Source organism: Triticum dicoccoides, chromosome 6B (genome assembly GCF_002162155.2).
Source record: "Triticum dicoccoides isolate Atlit2015 ecotype Zavitan chromosome 6B, WEW_v2.0, whole genome shotgun sequence".
NCBI lineage: Eukaryota > Viridiplantae > Streptophyta > Magnoliopsida > Poales > Poaceae > Triticum > Triticum dicoccoides.
This window is the reverse complement of record NC_041391.1, coordinates 45,134,947-45,148,539: the sequence shown is the minus strand read 5'-3', so window position 1 is coordinate 45,148,539 and position 13,593 is coordinate 45,134,947. Positions and strand designations below refer to the sequence as shown.

The following is a 13,593-nucleotide window of genomic DNA, read 5'->3' as shown; positions in this document are numbered from 1 at the left end:
TCTCCAAGTAACTTACTAAAACACACACATGCGCGCGTGCACACACACCCACCGTAAACTTGATAACCCATGTACGTACGAACACCGTGGGTAAGTTTTGAACGTGGTAGAGAGATTGTCAAAAACATAACCCCGACGACTTTCTCTGCAAATAATGTGATAATATACACTACGCATGGGTGGTAACTTACTTATACTGTTTATAAGTTTTCAAAATAAAAAAAACTAGGATGACATATTTTTTTGACATATAGTGCATGCAAGCATGTGCATGTGACGAGAAGGTTGGAGATACCATTTTTCATGCCTGGTAATTTATATATAAAAAAATGATAACTTATGCATCACTCGCATGATAACTTACATCGCACACGCTGGTAATTTTTTACCCGAAAAAAATATCGTCGAAACATACCAACATGGGATCTAGTTCCGAAGGTCTCGACGAGACAAAACTTTTATGTGAAAACAGTTTTTCCATCGGAGCAATGGTTCAAGCTACAAAACAATTTGAATTTTGAATTTCGGGTGAATCTTAGATGATGTCATCACTTCTGTCTTATATGCATGCAAGCAATTACTATTAAAAAATAGTCCGCTCTCTTAGTGCTTGCATATTTTTCTATCGAATAAATAAATAAATATTCAGACATGCATTGAGGGAGACTCGTTCGTATTTATTTACTATACTCCGGCTGATCGGAAGTTAGTCCAGTCCCTTTATTATATGGTGGCACTAAATTGCACTTGAGCGCAAAATCCATATTCTACCGTAGGTGCACCCAATCAACCAGGAAACATGCCGGCCGTATGGTGCACCCAGTCATCCAGAAGACATACGCCCATCCTCGTGCTCCTCTATAGATTTGGTCCTAATAGACTATGCGACATTTAGTAAAAAGTGTTAACTTCATTACTATAGATGCATGGTCATATATTGATATTAATAGCCCATGTGATATGTACTAAAAAGTGTTAACTTCAGTACTCAGATGCATGACCATACATTGATAGTAATGTTGAATGTAACGTATAGTAAAACTTATTGATTTCTTTATTGTGAAAGCCCGTGCAAACTATCGGTCGCAAAGACCTATGTAACATATAGTAGAAACTAATAATCTTTTTACTACATATGCATGTGCTATTCAGTACTCTGACGTACCTGCAGACAACCTAACAAACTCACAGGCTAATTTTTTTATTCATTCCGTAACATGCTTGCTGTTATGTAGTAAAAAAATACTAGATACGTTTACTACTTAATCTGGCATTAAACTTGATAAAACACTTTAAATTTTGTAGTAAATGTGGTAAACACTTTTGCAACTTAATTCTGGGTTTAGGTTTGATGGTAATACACTTGGTTTCCAGTAGTAAAACTGACGGATCTTTTTACCACCAGTTACTACAGGAGGGAGGTTTGCATGGAGGGTGGATCTGGTTGGCTACTTCGTTACCGTGGGATGGCCGGATGATAGAATAAATTATTTGAAATATGAAAAATGAGATGACAGTGCATTAGAAATATAATGTGTTGTTTTACATTCATGTAAATCATGTTACCTTATGTATATAATCCTCCTGCAACATTTTGTTTTGCAGATAAATGGATAGGCCCTAGTTACCTATACAACTTCCCCAAGAAGCATCTACGAGCTGATGTTGTGGTCGAGGCTACATATTTTCTGATATTTTATTTTACTACCATAGATACAAGCTAAAGGTGGAGAAGAATCTGTGCACGGGCCTCATGTTCTACGATGAATTGTTTGTGGGAGGGAGCAGTGTGCATTCAACAGTAACAATAAATGATTGTGCCTTTCAAAAAAGCATCAAAGAAATAGCGTGTTAAGATAAATAGGGGTGGCCTCCTCTAGATGCTATGCACGCTATAGCGTGCTATTTACAAATGGTGTTTCAAAGTAATGACACGTATAGCCTAAAATTAAAGGATTTTAACAAGAATAAATGATTGTGCCTTTCAAAAAAGCATCAAAGAAATAGCGTGTTAATAGAAATAGGGGTGGCCTCATGCTATGCACGCTATAGCGTGCTATTTACAAATGATGTTTCAAAGTAATGCCACGTATAGCCTAAAATTAAAGGATTTTAACAAGAATAAATGATATACTTCAATAATAAACTGCAAAAAAGATTTAATGTAGCCTAACATCAACAACCCATGAGGCAACAACATAGCAAAAATATACAAATTTAGAATCAGGTGCCGCCGGGATCTCCATTTCTGAAGAATAAACTCTCATTGCCGGATACTGAAGTACTCCTTGTAGCTAGCTATTTAATAAAGCGAAGATCAATCAATCGGGTACTAGGTGTTAATGAAGATGGATAACTTGTAACATAATCGGAAACTAAGATCTAGCAAACATCATGATCGAACACATACATCACGGGCTTGCGAGCCCAAAGGACTTGCCTAGTGCCTCACTTGTCAGCGGTGCAGTTGGCTGCGACATCTGCTACAGCAAATGGGGGAACGTTGGAGAACAGAGGAAAACCAACAAGGAACGGAAGAAGAGGGGCCAAACATGAGGAAGAAGAAGCCGCCACCGCCGGCGCACAGGACCGCATGGTTGGATGGAGAATAAAGTAGAGATCTCGGGACTAGAAGCGCTTGGTCGGATGGGGGACGGGCTATTTTTCCTATTTTGGCTAGGTCAGACTTGTGTCCTTGGGCTAATGGGCTGCCAAAAAAACAGCACACTACAAGCTATACCATTTTAGCCCAATATAGCATGCTATTCCATGAATAACCCCGTCATAAGAAAAAATGCCAAACTGTAGTGTGGCATGTACTCGTATGCTATAGCGCACTAGTAGTAAAGAAATTGGTCACTATTTTTTCATTGAAGAAAGACATGATCGTCGGGTCTGAAAGATGGAAACATTATGTGGTATTTAGTTCTCTAAAATCACCAAAAATGCATTGACTATTTATTTTGGACATGAAAATACTAGAGAAAAGATTACAACCTATACTTGAGATTTAAGGAGTAAGTTGTGGTTGGCATTAGCATTGTGACTATTATTTAGAGAGAGGGATCAGTGCCAAACTACTATAAACAAGGAACCCAAGGATCGAAGGTAATTAGTGTTGTCGCTTTCCAATTACTTATGTATGTTTGTGAGTTTTACTGTACTAGCATAGTGGCCCGCCCGATGTGCGGGCTAGAATTTTATAAAGTTGTATCATGAACACATATTATTTTATTTGTCTAAGGAAACTTGCATCCAAATGTGATCACATTCTCAAATATGCGCCTTTGGCGAACATAATTTTGTCTTAGGCATGTTTGACGCACATTATCCGTTGTTAACTTATTATGAAATTACAATGTCGTATTAGGTTACTATTATTCTCATTGTAAAAAATGTGTGTTTTCCATATATTTTACCTTATTTTTGTGTTATATACTAATTAAACAAACATGAAATGATACAACTTTTTTTAATTGTGTTTTGAATCTTTTCTCTGTATATGATTTTTAATACATAAATTCTTGGTAAAACGATGTCAATTATATTCTGAGATATTACTTATATTTTGCATGGGCATCGATTCTCAAGAGACGGTTTTGGTAGGATAAATTCACTCATCCTATTGAAAGTGGACTTGACACACTTGAAATTTGCTTCAATTAATTTGGCGTTGACCATTTTCGTGAATTGTTTTTATCAGTAACGACAATTCTGGAAATAGTTAATGATTTATAGTGAATGAATGAACCATACAGAGAATTCTTTCAAGGAGATTAGTTATGTTTTGTACACGACAATTAGCAAGAGCTCAACTGTGAAAGTGAACATATACTTGACTCGATGTGAAATATTAAACTCGCACATAACTAAATTTGGCTAAAACATGATAAACATGTAGAAAAACGATGGACATCAATAGGGCTTGCTTTTCTAATGTCCAATCTTAGTTGGCCTTTAGATAAATTTGTCCATGGTGGTTCGCTCCATGGTTCTCTAGGGGGCAGGGACCAAACACAGGAAAGCTTAACAGTTTCTTCGTACTCGATCACATTCTTTGATGGTTTCATGCTCACATAAGGTTCTTCAATGGTTTTAGTGTTACTATTCAATAGATTATTTTTGTCAAGCAAAGAATAACCACATCATTGAATTCTTGTAAATAGTTAGATAGTAAATAATTTTTTCACTATGCATTTTTTTTGTTTTCTCCCTAGTAATACAAAGATTATTGAATTATTTCTACTTCGCTTGTTTGTAGGGGAAATGCCATCTTTTGTTATGAAATAATGAGATGCTATGTTCCTATATAAATATTTATTAGTTAAAATACTTAAAGAAATATGTTTTGGTAAAACTTGTTGAAAAGATGTTCTCTGGAAGACATATATTTGAAACATATTTCATAAAAAATTGATTTAGAAGCAAAATATTTATGTAATAGCAGCTAGTCATACTTAGACCTAGACATCATTTAGATTGTAATCAGAAAGAAACCAAGAGACCCCTTTGTTCTTATTAGACAATGGAGAAACATATCTCGTTTTGTTGGAGATTGACATGTTTTGACCTTATTGGCCTCTCGCTATCAAATTCTTTTTGGACAATGTGCCCCACTAATTAGTACCAATAGAAAATGTGTGTGCTTACCCTATACTATTATGAAAAGTGGTGCCTCAAGGGCCAAGATCATCTCAAGTCCAACACTTCAACTTCAAGGCTTCAACCCCTATTATGTAAGGAAACAAAGATTTGACCGGGTTGAGTAGTAAAAGAGTTACATAACTTAGAAACACAGTGAAAAGTTTTACCAATCAACATCCTAGTAAGGATATATGTTGGGTTGAGTGTATGTGTGGTGTGTGTGTATGGGTTTGGCCCAAAGGCCCACCCTTGTGTATATCTATTCATACATGTAGGTTATAGCTAGAGAGCAAGAGAGTGTTACAGAATTCCCCCCAAGAAACAACACTGTATGGTCCCTGTAAAAACATGGTATGACACCCAGGTTCCAACTAAAGCCATTGCGAGCGGCGAGTGGAAAGTTGGTGCTCATAGTTGTAGTTGTGGGTGAAGAGAGGTTCTGGTGCTAGTGGAGATTCTGTACTGAGGGTAAAATTTCATGGGAGAAGCTGCAACAGAGCCGTAGCCTTTAGCAGAGCAGAACTGGTCTGGAGCAGGAGGGAGAACATCTGGTGGTAGTCGTGCACTAGAGCAGAGAGAAGAGGTGCTTTTGGTCAGGAGCGCGGGGCAGCGCAGGAAATCAGCTTTGAAGCTTTTGGCGTGCAACCAGGGACCGAGGCCCCTCCTTGTGGCTCGTGCAGGAATTGTAGGTCGTGTGTGCTTGGGGTAGCAGCAAGAGACGGAGGTGTGGCTGGCTGGCCGCTCGATATCAAAAGCTCATCTGAGACAACGGTCGATAGTCCGTGCAAGTAAAATGACATGCAGGTCTGCAGTGGTGAAAGGAGAGATTTGTGAGGTATGTACGAATACTATCAGCTCGAGGTAGCGGTGTTGGTCTAATTAGTTCTATAGCAAAGAAGTAGAGAAGAGCTGTGTTTCCTGAATTCATTTTTCCGCCGCTAATGCTGCTGTCTTATTGTGGATCGGAGGATAATTTTTTTTGCTGGTTGTTGAAAGAAGGCAAATGCATGAAAACTTCTTGTAGGACGTGTGGCTGGTGTTTGTGGTAGGGAGCAACATGGTGGATTCAGGGCCTTGGTGTGCTAGTTGCGTTAAACCTAGTTGTTAATTGTTCTTGCTAAAAAGAGAATATCTGGTAGGGAAGAAGCGAGAATGGCAATGGGGGGAATTCCAAAATTGCGAAGCTAATTCAAAAACCCTAAAAAATGATAGAATCCCCAACCATAACCCTATAACAAGGCGCAAAAACGCAATTGGATTAAAATCCGAGGCACCAAAAAGTGAATTTAAGGGCAACATAAATGTTCATCTCCAACAACAGCCAAAAATTGGTGCCCTAAAATACACCGCGGTTGTCATTTTGTGGGTTTCCTATTTTAGGGAAGTTATTGGAGCAGTGTTTCTGGTACAAAGTGACATAAAACAACCACTTTATTGAGGTCCTAGATGATCCCCCGTTTGGAACAAATTTTGGGCAGCAACCTAAGTGTTGTATATTTGCAGTATATGGCCGATTGTCACCGCCTTTATAGGGTAAGGCTTCGCCGAAAGTGTCATAGAAAGGTTAGCACCTCTACACAGACTATCGTGTGTGCTGCCTGTCCAGGAGGTTGTCGGAGGTGTTAAGGAGGCTCTTGATGGGGTTATGTACCTAAGGTAGGGTCATGGACCTGTTCCAAGTAACTTACCCTAGGACATCCTTAGAAGAGGTCGCCTTCCAGTCGACCAACGAGGATGCACTCGACTGGCCTGAAGGACTCGACCACGAAGACTCACTCGACCACCAGGAGGTCAAGAGGCACTCTGCACCGCAGCGGCCTGTAATCAAGTAGACTTTATGATAGTAAAGGCACTTTATGTGGGGCGTTACCAGTAACGCCCCAGACTTAACTCACCTTAAACCCTCTCCTACGTGGGCTGGCTGGGGTCCTGGCGCACTCTATATAAGCCACCCCCCTCCACAGGCAGAGGGGTCGGCACATTGTAATTCCTACATTCATAATCCACTCGACCGCCTCCGGGCTCCGAGACGTAGGGCTGTTACTTCTTCCGAGAAGGGCCTGAACTCGTACATCCTTTGTGCTTACAACCTCTCCATAGCTAGGACCTTGCCTCTCCATACCTACCCCCCACTCTACTGTCAGGCTTAGAACCACGACAGTTGGCGCCCACCGTGGGGCAAGTGTTTTAGCGATTTTGTGGAGAAGTTGCGATTCTTCCGAGAACTCTCATCATGGTGTCTGCTGGAGTTTTGGTCAAGGGTCAAGAGATCCGTCTCGGCACTCTCACCTTCATCGCCGACGACTCCGCATGGCTCCAGGAGGCTCCACTCGACGTAGACGCGCTCCCCGTCCGCGGTGCGACGCATTTTCGCGCATGCGTCCGCGGCGTTCTGCTGCGGCAACCATCGACCCAGTATCGGTCGGCTCCTCCATCGTCCACCCTCCCGGTCTCCCGCCAGCGCAAGCGCTCAGGCCGGTCGAGGCTTCAGCGATGGGTGAGTCACGCGGTGGCTCGCCAATCGGCCATTACACAAGTTGCGTCAATCGAGCCCAACGAATCTCTCTACGGCTTGTTCGATCAGTCGACTGGCTCCGGTGAGACTGCATCTGAGTGCGGAAACAGTGATCCAGCGGCGGAAATCTTGATGGTCGACGGGCCCCACAGCCCTCCTGGCTTCGCCCGTGGTGGTGGAGCAGGTGACGGCGGTGACCCTGCACGAAACTACGAAGAGTACCAGCCCGAGCCACTCGACTCTCTGCAAAGAGAAGAGCTTCGCCGCAGGAACGAGGATCCCCTGCGTATTCCCATCGCAGGAGAAACCCCCGAGGCTCGTGCCTTGGAGGAGGCGCGTCTGGCCAATTTGGCCGAGCGCACTCGACTGGAGAACCTTCAGCGAGCACTCGACGAGCGCGCGCGGCAACGAGTTCCCGACACCAGTCGACGTCAACCCTTCCCGCCGACTCAGGTATATCGAACCCCAATTCAGAATTTAGCAGCTGCGACCCGTATAGCAGAGTCCATTCAGCCTTCGCAGTCAGAAGCTGGCAGAGGTTTGCTGCAGATCAGGGATCTGCTCCGGGCAGCAGGAGATCAGAATTCAGCCGTGTCTCAGTCGCGCAACAGAATTCACAGTCGATCTGTCACTGTGAATACGGTTCAGTCGGCTCACAGCCCCAGATCGCCTCCGCGGCGCGAAGGGCGTGAGAATCGGCGAGATCAATATGGCGACAGACTCGACCGAGATGATAGGCGTCGAGTGCCCTATTCCCCTCCGAGGGGTGGGTCTTACGCTCCTCGGCAGCCAGATGATAGGCGTCAGTACAGTACAGGGCGTAGGGCTCCAGTTGACCCCAGAGAGCCAGGCTTCGACGCGCGATCCATTATCGTGCAAGGGTTGGTCGACCGGAACAGAGCCCATCGAGGCGCACTCGACAGAGATGTACCTACGAGCAGTCGAGTACATGTTTCTGGTCCTGAATGTTTCAGCAGAGCTATCAGAGCCGCAGTTATCCCCCCCAATTTCAGGTTGGCAACAGGAGTCAGCAAGTTCACTGGTGAGTCTAAGCCTGAAACTTGGCTTGAAGACTACCGAGTGGCAGTTCAGATCGGTGGTGGGAACGACGAGGTGGTCATGAAGCATTTGCCCCTCATGTTGGAAGGTTTTGCCAGGGCATGGTTGACTCAATTACCTCCTAGCAGCATTTACACTTGGGAAGATCTGTCCCGAGTGTTCGTCAGAACGTTTGAAGGGACTTGCAAGCGACCAGCGGGATTGACAGAGTTGCAAGTCTGCATGCAGAAAACTAATGAGACTCTCAGAGAGTATATTCAGAGGTGGATCACTTTACACCACACTGTGGAAAATGTCTCTGATCATCAGGCAGTATGCGCCTTCAAAGACGGCGTCAAAAACAGAGAACTGAGTCTGAAATTTGGTCGAACCGGTGACATGACCTTGAGTCGGATGATGGAGATTGCTACCAAGTACGCCAACGGCGAAGAAGAAGACCGACTCCGAAGCGGCAAGCACAAGCCGAGTCAGTCGGAAAAAGGAAACACCAGTCGGAAACAGAAGCGGAAGGCTGACCGGCAGCTCCTGGAGAGGCTCTGGCCGTGACTCAAGGAAAGTTTAAGGGGAAACCAAAAGGATCCTGGAACCCCAAGAAGGTAAAGGATAAAGAAGGGAACGACGTGATGGATATGCCGTGTCACATTCACACGAAGAAAGATGAAGAGGGGAATATCATTTACCCAAAGCACACCACTCGCCAATGTCGACTCCTGATCCAGCAGTTTCAGGGAAAACAGTCTAAGGACAAGGAGAAGGAGTCGGACAAGGCCGAAGACAAAGAGGACAGTGAGGGAGGATATCCGCATATCAACTCCACTCTGATGATCTTTGCAGATGTGGAAAGCAGAAGTCGACTGAAAGTGATTAACCGAGAGGTGAACATGGTTGCCCCAGCAAAGGCAAATTATCTGAAGTGGTCTCAAACACCCATCACATTCGACCAATCTGATCACCCGACTCATATTGCCACCCCCGGGAGGCAAGCTTTGGTGGTCGATCCAGTTGTCGAAGGCACTCGACTGACAAAGGTGCTGATGGATGGTGGAAGTGGGCTGAACTTATTGTATGCAGACACATTGAAAGGTATGGGCATTCCGATGTCCCGACTGAGCACTAGTAACATGAGCTTTCATGGAGTTATACCAGGGAAGAAGGCCGAGTCACTCGGCCAGATAACTTTGGACGTAGTGTTTGGTGATTCGAAGCATTTTCGCAAAGAAAAGTTGACGTTTGAGGTCGTGGATTTTCAAAGTGCATATCATGCCATTTTGGGGAGACCAGCCTATGCACGGTTCATGGCTCGACCATGTTACGTGTACCTCAAATTGAAGATGCCCGGTCCCAAAGGCGTGATCACTGTCGCCGGTGATAGGAAAAAGGCGGAGGAGTGCTTTCAGAAGGGCTCCAAGATTGCCGATTCCCAAGTGACAGCGGTCGAGTTCGAAGAATTCAAGCAAAACGCAGATCCGAGTGACTTACTGCGATCCAAGAAGCCCGCCACAGAGTCTGCATTCCAGTCGTCCGGTGAGACGAAGCCTGTTCACATTCACCCGACCGACCCCGAAGCAGCTCCGACCCGCATCTCCAAAACACTCGACCCAAAATAGGAAGAAGCGCTCATCCAGTTCCTCCGTGAGAACTGGGACATTTTTGCATGGAAGCCCGCTGACATGCCAGGTGTTCCCAGGGGAGTGGCTGAGCATCGCCTAAGAGTCGACTCGTCTGCAAAACCAGTCAAAGAGCATCTTCGGCGGTCCGCCGTCCAGAAGAGAAAGGCCATCGGTGAAGAAGTGGCTCGACTGTTGGCGGCAGGATTTATCCGAGAGATAATCCACTCCGAGTGGCTCGCTAATGTCGTCATGGTTCCTAAGAAGGACAAGTCGCTCCGAATGTGCATTGATTTCAAGCACATCAACCGGGCCTGCCCGAAAGATCACTTTCCTCTCCCTCGCATAGATCAAATTGTTGACTCGACCGCGGGATGCGAGAGGTTGTCTTTTTTAGATGCTTACTCCGGGTACCACCAGATCCGTCTGTACGGGCCCGATGAGGTAAAAACAGCTTTCATCACTCCATTCGGGTGCTTCTGCTATATCACCATGCCATTCGGCCTCAAGAATGCCGGAGCCACATTTATGCGAATGATCCAGAAGTGTCTACTCACCCAAATCAGTCGGAATGTGGAAGCTTATATGGATGATATTGTTGTCAAGTCACGAAAAGGTTCCGACCTGCTCGCTGACCTCGCCGAAACATTTGCCAACCTCAGAAGGTATGATATCAAGCTCAATCCATCAAAGTGCACATTTGGAGTTCCTGGTGGCAAGTTACTCGGTTTTCTCGTTTCCGAACGGGGAATCGACGCTAACCCAGAGAAGATTGGCACTATTCTCCGAATGAAACGCCCTGTGCGAGTGCACGATGTCCAGAAGCTTACTGGATGCTTGGCCGCATTAAGTCGATTCATCTCACGACTCGGTGAAAAGGCACTGCCTCTTTACCAACTGATGAAGAAGGCTGACAAGTTCGAGTGGACTCCAGAAGCTGATGCAGCGTTTGCCGAGCTAAAAGCTCTGCTCTCCACCCAACCGGTGCTTGCTGCTCCAATCAGCAAAGAGCCTCTGTTGCTCTACATCGCAGCCACAGGACAAGTCGTCAGTACTGTGCTAACGGTCGAGCGGGAAGAAGAAGGAAAGGCTCTCAAAGTTCAGCGCCCAGTGTATTATTTGTCTGAAGTCTTGACTCCATCCAAGCAGAGATATCCTCATTATCAGAAGCTTGTGTATGGAATATACATGACCACAAAGAAGGTTGCTCATTATTTCTCTGACCATTCCATCACAGTCGTCAGCGACGCTCCACTATCAGAGATTTTGCACAACAGAGATGCAACTGGTCGAGTGGCCAAATGGGCGATTGAACTTCTTCCCCTTGATATCAAGTTTGAGGCAAAGAAAGCCATTAAGTCCCAGGCGATAGCAGATTTCCTCGCTGAGTGGATAGAACAACAGCAGCCGACTGAAGTTCACTTGGAGCATTGGACCATGTTTTTCGATGGATCTAAGATGTTGAATGGTTCCGGTGCTGGGGTTGTCCTGGTTTCCCCCAGAGGAGATAAGCTCAGATATGTGCTCCAGATTCACTTTGATTCCTCCAACAATGAGGCAGAATATGAGGCCCTCCTATATGGGTTGCGCATGGCCATTTCACTCGGCGTCCGTCGCCTAATGGTCTATGGCGACTCGGATTTAGTGGTCAATCAGGTGATGAAAGAGTGGGACGTGAGAAGCCCAGCCATGACTGGATACTGCAGTGCAGTGAGGAAGCTGGAGAAGAAGTTCGAGGGGTTGGAGCTCCATCATATACCCCGACTGAAAAATCAAGCAGCTGATGATCTAGCAAAGATAGGTTCCAAGAGAGAAGCCGTTCCGAGTGGTGTGTTCTTGGAGCATATACACACTCCGTCAGTCAAAGAAGATCCTTTCACCGAAGAAACTCCGCAGCCCAAGAGCGCCACAGATCCGACTGAAGTTGAAGTCCCAGCAGTGGTCGACTTGATCATGGAGGTTTTGGTGGTCATTCCCGACTGGACGATTCCGTATGTCGCATATATCTTGAGGAAAGAGCTTCCGGAGGATGAGGAAGAGGCTCGACAGATCGTCCGTCGATCTAAGGCCTTTACCGTAATCAAAGGACAATTATACAGAGAAAGTGCGACTGGAGTCGGTCAGAAGTGCATAACACCAGAAGAAGGTCGACTCATCCTCAATGATATTCACTCGGGGACCTGTGGTCATCATGCGTCCTCTCGGACCATCGTGGCCAAAGCATACCGAGCCGGATTTTACTGGCCCAAGGAGAATGAGATGGCAAAGGAGATAGTGGATAAGTGCGAGGGATGTCAGTTCTACTCGAATATGTCGCACAAGCCTGCGTCAGCTTTGAAGACCATCCCACTCGTCTGGCCTTTTGCAGTTTGGGGGCTGGACATGGTCGGTCCTTTGAGAACAGGACGAAGCGGTTTCACGCATGTACTGGTGGCAGTCGACAAGTTCACCAAGTGGATCGAGGCTAAACCAATCAAGAGCCTTGACTCCGGTACTGCTGTTAGCTTCATCAGAGAACTAATATTCAGATATGGAGTTCCGCACAGCATCATTACGGATAATGGGTCGAACTTTGACTCAGAGGAATTCAGAGCTTTCTGCGACTCCCAGGGCACACGGGTCGACTACGCTTCAGTCTCCCATCCGCAGTCGAATGGACAAGCAGAACGAGCTAATGGACTGATTCTTAAGGGATTGAAGCCTCGACTGATGCGTGATCTCAAACACGCAGCTGGAGCTTGGGTCGATGAACTTCCCTCTGTACTCTGGGGACTGCGGACCACACCTAATCGGTCGACCGGAAGAACTCCATTCTTCTTGGTCTACGGAGCCGAAGCGGTCTTACCAAGTGATCTTCTGCATAATGCTCCCCGAGTCGAAATCTACAACGAAGCAGAAGCTGAACAAGCGCGGCAGGACGCAGTCGACCTTTTAGAAGAAGAAAGGGAGATGGCTCTGATCCGGTCGACCATCTACCAACAAGATCTGCGCCGTTTCCACGCCCGAAATGTGAGAGGTCGAGCCTTCCAGGAAGGGGATTTGGTTCTCCGAGTGGATCAGCACAAACCACACAAGCTTGCTCCTTCTTGGGAAGGCCCCTTCATCGTCACCAAGGTTCTCCACAATGGGGCGTACCGTCTTTACAACGTCGAGCATAATATCGACGAGCCCCGAGCTTGGAACGCGGAGCTACTCCGCCCATTTTACACTTAAGCTTTATCACTCGGATGAGTTGCAATAAAGTACTTCTGTAGCTCATGGACCTCAAAATAATAGTGTCATAGTTCCTCCATAATTTCTGTCACTTTTTATTTTTGTCCACATAAAAACTCCCCCTCAGTGGGTGACTTAGCCGCGAATCCGTTTCGCCTAAGTTTGTAAAAATCCTACCGAGTGGTGAGCCAGACTCTCACTTGGAGGCTTAGCTGCGAATCCGTTTCGCCTAAGTTTGTAAAAATCCTACCGAGTGGTGAGCCAGACTCTCACTTGGAGGCTTAGCTGCGAATCCGTTTCGCCTAAGTTTATCAAAATCCTACCGAGTGGTAAGCCAGCCTTCCACTCGGGGGCTTAGCTGCAGTCCAAGGACTCGCCTAAGTTTATCAAAATCCTACCGAGTGGTAAGCCAGCCTTCCACTCGGAGGCTTAGCTGCAGTGCAAACACTCGCCTAAGTTTATAAAAATCCTACCGAGTGGTAAGCCAGCCTTCCACTCGGAGGCTTAGCTGCAGTGCAAGCACTCGCCTAAGTTTATAAAAATCCTACCGAGTGG

General features: G+C 45.8%; 1 pseudogene; it reads right to left on the bottom strand.

Annotated features, from left to right (window-relative positions):
• LOC119320689 overlaps positions 1–13,593 on the bottom strand; it is a 91,081-nt pseudogene that overhangs the window by 15,659 nt on the left and 61,829 nt on the right.